The sequence below is a fragment of the Drosophila kikkawai genome, chromosome 3R (genome assembly GCF_030179895.1).
Source record: "Drosophila kikkawai strain 14028-0561.14 chromosome 3R, DkikHiC1v2, whole genome shotgun sequence".
In the NCBI taxonomy this organism is placed as follows: Eukaryota; Metazoa; Arthropoda; class Insecta; order Diptera; family Drosophilidae; genus Drosophila; species Drosophila kikkawai.
Window position 1 is genome coordinate 26502304 of NC_091731.1, and position 7433 is coordinate 26509736.

Consider the following 7433-nt stretch of genomic DNA (forward strand, 5'->3'; position numbering starts at 1 on the left):
GTCGCTAATAATTCTTTGGCACTGGAGTTTGTTGATGTCGCTGCTAAATTTACCTAAAAAAAAGCATTCAAAAATATAATAAAATTATAGCTGACTAAAATTTTACCCGAATTTTTAAGTATTTTATGTATGTTGCTAGGCAATATAATTCTTTGGCTCAAAGAATGTTCAATTATTGTCAACATAGCAGTTAATTGCTGTCGTTGAACTCATGTTTATGCGAAATTATTCATGTCTACACATTCTTAACATATAGAGTTTTGTGCTCTCAATTTTCTCCAGTTTACGACAATTTATTTTTAAATTTTTTATGGGGTTTTGTTGTGATATAAAATACTTGTTTATTTATTTAAAAGTAATCGATCATTTTGTTGGAAGTTTTTGAGAGATCAAAGGCACTTGGATTTAGCCGAATACAATTTTTTTGTGCGCTCGCAATCCTTTTTTTTCCTAACTCACAAAGATTCTGATAGCCTACTTTTGACACAAGTAAAAATTAAATATAATACAGGAATTATTTTTGAAGTTCAATAAGTAGGAAAAGAATATTTTCTTAAGATTATGGGGAATGCCCAAATTTCTTTTTAAGATGATATAATCTTAATTAGGAGTATTTTGGTTAAGCCCGTCTTGTTTTTTTACCAGCTGGCTATATAAAATTTGGGCTTTTAATCGTGCAATACAATAAATATTATAATAAAACATAAATATATTTTTCATATGTATACACATTTGTTATTTATTTCTTTTGCATTTTTGTCGGAAAAGAGTCATTCACCTACACATAAAAATTAAAACTGCAGATGCAGTATAATTGCTAAAAACGATGACTAATTAATTGCCTTACAAAACAGATATCGCAAGTGTCTTTCCCGGAAAAGAACAGACTAATTTAATTTTTATTAAGAGATATCATATTACCTTCACCGGCATATTAAATGCAACAGCCTAATATTAAGCATACTAAGGTAAACAATAGATGTACCTAGAAGATATTGGTATTGCTATCTAACAGATGCAAAAAAAGAACAACTTTTTTGCCATTCAATCAACCAAAAACCAAGAACAACAACAACTAGCGCAAGCCGCAATATGATCAAGGTCAATGTCTGGCGGGCGGGGGTGGGCAAAAAAAGCGGGGGTCGGCAGGCGGTGCTTTTCAGTATTTTCCTTCTTTTGCTGCTGTTTTTCCTGCTGCATGTAAAGTTACAGCAACAACAACAGCAGCCGGCATGAAAATTCAATGTTATTTTTCATATCACACAGACACACACAATAAAAACACTGCTCTCACTTCGAAATTCGAATTTCGAAAATGAACACTGGCTCTCTCTCCCGCAAGTACACTCTCTTTGTGTGTAATTGCTCTCTCTGGCTCTCTTGTTGTTTGTTGATGTTGCAGGGGCACTTGGCAACATGTTGCTAGCTCTTTATTTAAATGTTGCTGGCTTTGTGTGTGTTCATTTTTTTTTTACATTTATCTGTTGGGATGCAATTTTTGTTTACGAATTTTTTTCGCACCTCTGCTTACTGTTTACGCTGTACTTTCACCTTCTGCGCTACTTTGGCCCCAGCCCCGCCCACCGCCCACTGCATTCCTTGTATGTTTTGTTTATAAACATTCTTGCCTGTTTGTTTTCAATGCAATTCCATTGTGCCAGTTGTTGAAAACGGAGATGCTGAAAGAAAGATGGGAAGAAAGAACAAAAAGGATGGGGGGAGGAGAGCAGCTGGGGGTGGTGCAAAAGGGGGCACATCTCTCTGCTTGTCTACACTGAAAATATTGACAATAATTTAGTTAAACATTGTTTAAGAAAACTTAATTTAAAGTGTTTTTTGGTATTTATAATTTATTTTTAATCGAAGTCCCATAAAAAACGTATATGCAATATAAATTATGCTTTAAATGCATATTTTACCCACACAATTTATGGTTAAAATAGATATTTCCTCTGATTTAATTGATTTTGCTTATTTACCAAAATAATTCAAAACCAATTCCATTTTTTATTATCTATTGCCGTTTCATAAATTATTTATTTAATCATACTTATTCTTAATATAATTTGTTTATTAATTATTAACAGTGCACCCGCAAGTTGTACACAAAAAAGGAGGGAAATTCTTTATAAATTGTTAGTTGTCGACGGCAGCCGCAGCGAGTGTTTGTAGCCGCAACTTAGTCAAAGTCGCTAACGGTAATATCTGCCACAGTACCTCTCTCCGTCTCCAGTCTTGTGGTGGAGAAGCCCCCCCGCCCTTCCACAACTCATTAGGCGCGTCAAGTGATATGTTTGCCTTTTTGTGCCGGGGACCAAACCGAAACACATTAGCGGCTCATTGGGGCCAAAAGCGGCCAAAGGCAACGCAAATTAAAGGAGCATTAAGTGATTGGCCGATGGGAGGGAAAATTGGACGAGGGGGTGGAGGGGACTCTAGGAAAAATGACGACCACACGCACATTCTGCAAAACTCGAAGAAGTTTCCTCAGTCAGAAGCCACAAAAAGTATCTTATGGCCGCTCAACATTCTTGAGAAATTGCCAAGACCGAAGATACAAAAGTGGAGCAGCTTAAAAGTATCTTTCTATCTCACAGATACAAAATTCATAAAGCAAAACAAACATTTTGCCAAAAGATTCCCAAAATCTCATAAGCTAAGATTTATCATTCGGATGAAAGTGCGAGTGCTGAAAAGCATTTCGTGAGTACAATGGTAACCAAAAGTATCCTTTATGCCTGAAAACTTAAGAAATGCGTAACAAGCTGAAAAGGATTACTATTTTTTTGCTTTAAAAATATTTTAAGAGCATAATCGCAGGATTAAATTTATTTCAGAGACGAAATTTCATCTATAGATACTTCCTAAAACATTTTATTTTATAAAAAATTCAACTCGTTAATACCATATGCAATATATATATTTTGCGAGCGTAAACAAATCTCTTGTGGCTTACCAATTAGTCAACCTGCTTGCCTTTTGCCAAAAATTCGAAACTCAAAATGCTCTTTTATGGCCGCTCCCCGAAAACCATGTAGAGAAGCAAGGGACAGCTGACGCAGCTCGTGTTTGCAGATACAATAATTAATAATTCGGGGATAATCTGCATGTTTGTCAAAGTGATACGGCCTAAAAATGGAAAAAGAAACACAACACAAAACACATATATGTACACGCACACGTGTGTATAGATGAAAAACTGTGCTGAAAAAATGAAGTAAGCGAAAACCATCTGCATAAATATTCGCAGACTGGACTTGGGTTCATTTTTCGGGCACAGAACCTGAGGTCCGGCTGATGGTTCTATTGAATTGAGCTGAAAATGAGGATCCAGCATCCCCTTCATAATTAAAATTTTGTTTCTTATTTTACAGCTGTTGTGCGAGGGCAATGCAGGAATTTATTTGACATTTATGGCAACCTCTTCATTAGGCCTAAACAAAATATTTATATTTTGCGTTAAATCTTGTTATTATTATTTTAAATTGCTAAGAATTGTGAGGAACATTATCCATAGTCATAACAGTATCTTCACTGCCAAAGTGAAGTTCGTCATCAAAATTGTCACCTTAAGATTACAACTCCAGCATATCAGCAACTAAAGCAAACGAAAGCCTCTCAATCTTATCGTTAACTTTTTGACCTTGACGAAGTGTTTTCCCTATCTATATAGTTCAAGGTTCTGCATGTTCTACATGTTTAAGCCATATATGAAAATGAAACTCTGAAATAATAACTCCAATGATTTCGCACAATTCCCCGTGGGAGATAACAAAGCCCCTGTGCCAATTTCAAGTGCAATTATAATTTTTGTTTGTCATGCAAAAACATCAACAGGCAAAAACAATCGACAATGGGAAACGGCAGGCTCCTGCGACAAGGAAAAAAAAAAAATGCGGAAAATGGGGAAAATACGCAAACAAAACGAGGCACGAATTGGGGGTGGCAGTGGGGGCCTTTCCGGGGGCGGAGGCCACACGCCCACAATCAAACTGGGTCACATGGCCAGCCAGTGCAATTTGCATATGCATGAGTGGCAGGAAGATACAAAGAGTGGGAGGATATACGCGGCACGACGGGGCAGGATGTGGGGGCAGGTTGCCTACTGGAGGTGTGCAAGTGTGTCCTGCACGTCCTTCGGCACATGACTTTACAGTTTTTCGACCTCTTCTAATAAATTTCCGCCCAAGTGGAATATGCAAAGTCACCAAAAAGCGAAAAACACACGCAGCATAAGCACACTGGCAGAAAAAAGGATACATTTACATTGTAAACAAGTTTATTTATTACAGAAAAAGGGTTTTCATATATTTTCGATTGAATTTTATACATTTATTTTTGATAGGTTGCCTTGGGTTCATTGTTAATTTTAGCCTCCATTTGTATATTCCTTGATTTTAAAACCTAAATATACTAAATTATACTAAAACTTTGATGTAATTATTTAAAAATATATTTTTTTTACATAAACTTATTGAATTTCATGGGAAATACGCAGTTTTAGTCATATTTTCTCTCTGCATTTCCTTAGGTATAGACGCACACACTTACCTATATTATATAGTTGTGTGTTCCCTATATATTGCAGATATATGTGGCTCATAAATCAGCGCCCAACTGTGTCACCTTTGTGGGGCAGTCGAGGGGATTCTTCGACCAGGCCAGAAATCTCTCTCCAACTGTGTCCAGTTTTCAGCATATTTGCCAATGGTTTTTCTTTGGCGCTGCCTTTCTTGTGCCAACTCTGCATTTGCATGCATATCCTTGATAAGGTTGTGTTGCATTATTCTAATATCCCTATGGGTTGCGGTGTTGGGCTTCCTTATTGTTTTGTTTGATCTGCGACCTTAATGCGAGTGGGAGGCGGGCGAAAATATGTGTGTGTGGGAGGTATTTGCATACTGGGCTGTTCCACTTTCAGCCAGCTTCCAAGCGCCAACCAACTCCCACTTTTCCTTCTTCCATTTCCCCGAGCCATTGTTAGGCCCCAGTCCTTTTTGGCCCACATTCCATGCTGCAGTTGGCCGTAATTAAAGGTGTTAATGCCGTTGATAATTACACTCGCCACTCGGCCCCCGTGCAGCTCTCCTTTTGTGTTTTCCCAGCTATCGTGGCGGCCATAAATTGTTCGGGGTCAGGCAGCCTGGCACACACACAAAGGTGTGTTTTATGTCCTGTAAGTAGTTGGTATTTATGGCGAACTTGGTTGGAAAGAAATCCAGAAAGTGCCAGCTTACAGCCAGAGTTGGCTGAATGCGTAATCTATTGGGAATTGTTCAGTTCCCTATGGAGGGATTAATTTCGAAAATTCTCATCACTTTAAATATTTGCTTAAAGGCAAGCAGAAAAGGGTTAATACTACCTTTGACTTCAGCACAAGGTAAAACTTAAATATTAAGCCATGGTTACCAAAACTTCTTGACCTTAGTAACCGCTAATTAGAGACAATAATCACAGGTATCGATTGAAATGTGAGAGAACCAAAACTACGGATGTTGATCCCTCATTAGCAGCCTTATGACTGCGGGGCATGTAATGAGTACGAATCATAACAAAATTATTCAGCATCCAGGAGACAACAGCCCTCACCTTTACCCGTAAGGAAATTCGACACCAACTGGCCATTTGGCCCACAAAACTATTCACAGTTCATCGGCCTGGGTCCCAACCCCCTTTTCCACCCGCGAACGGAGCGGACCGCCTGTGGCTGCAACATATGAAATTACAGCAAGGCGAGCAGAGTTTGCCTTCCAAGCAAGTGAAGCAGTACCGAAAAAAAAAGAAAAACCCATTACAAGCAGCCATGTAAACTAATTTAAAAGGTCGCCTCAAAATCACCACCGACCAGAATAACAAAAGACGTTGGGCGGGCAAAAGAAAATGGGGTTCCAAGGGTAGGGTATGGGGATGGAGGATGGAGATGGGCTAGGCCGAGGGGTTGACTTGGCTAATGAAGAAAAAGCAGCTGTCAGCTGTGCATTACAAGGCAAAAGGATATTGGCGAAAACAACCAAAATTCAATCACTCCCCCGCCAGCGAAGGAAAAACCAACCCCCAAGAGGAGCGCTGGGAAATGCAGGTCAAAGGCGTTAATGCACATTTGTCCGGACCGGGAAATCTGGTGTGGAATGGCCACAGGCCAAGAGCCACACTGTAACAAGTGTCAGGGCCCCACCCTGAGAAAAAAAAAATACAGGAAACTTCGGGGGATGACAACGATTTATGAAAATGTCCGAGGGAAAAACGAAGAAAATCAATGAAGAGAAATGTGCTGGAGAGAAAAAAGTGCCAACAAAATCAATTGAAAGCAAATTATAGTTGCTGCAGTTAGATAAGCTCTGCCTCTACTCCCCTTTTCCCCGATCGACGTGAGTTATGAACCTCGGAGTCCCCTTTCCCGCAGCTCCTGCTTTTCTATCACAAAGTGAAGCCCACAGGCGGCAGGACAATTTAGCTCAATGACTTTTTCGGGGGGTGTGGCAATAGACGGTCGAAAGGGGGAGTTTAAGTGGGAGTTGTGGGGTCAATTTGCAATCCGAGCAACTTTGCCTCGAAATGGAGGAAAAAGTGGAGAAATGACCAGGAAAAGGAGAAGGAGAAGCCTGAGAAATGGAGAAGCAGGAAAAAAAGGGAGTGGAAAGGAATCAAGCTGAAATCTGATGATGAGCTGCATTTCGTAATTATGCCAGGCAATTAAACGATTAAGCCTCAATGGAGCAGCAAGTCGAGTTGGTGGGGAAAGTGGCCGGAGGTGGAGCCCACCACCTTTTCTTAGCCTGGCCGGGAAAAGGAAGTGTTAAAGATTTATAAGGTCGAGTAGGCGTGTAATTGAAGTGCACTCGTCGAGGGAAAAGAGGAGGATATAAGCAGAGAAAGAGGAAGTTAAGGTGCCAGCTATAGGTGTAATTGACTGGGCGAACCTCGATGGCCATGGGAGATATATGTGATGACATCAGCCAAGTTTTCCAATCAATCGGATGGATTAGCGCGCACCTTGGAGTGCACTTTGCCATAAAAGCAATCATTTGAAGTTTGCCAGTTTTATTGAAGTTGACGTTTGATCTAAGGGGCAATTTGCGCTAGCTAAACTTCTTCTATTAGAGATAGTTTAAGAAAGACAATATATTAAAGTCCTTCACCTCTTAATAAAAATTAAGAGCCCTTACTACCAACACATCCCTGCTTCCTTACTTTTATAAACTCTACAACACTCCGAACCTTTTCCAGCCCCGTCTCCTTGTTTTCGCCTGACAAAAGCTTTGATTTCACTCACTCCCATTGACCGCTGACCCTTCGGCTCAACTGCAACTAACATTAGAGACCGCTCTCGAACACCGCCCCTCGTCTCAGCTCTAGGACTTCGACATGACCATTTGCAAGACACTTTGGCAACATTTTACAAGGACCCAGGGCAAAAAAAAAAAAAATTTCAT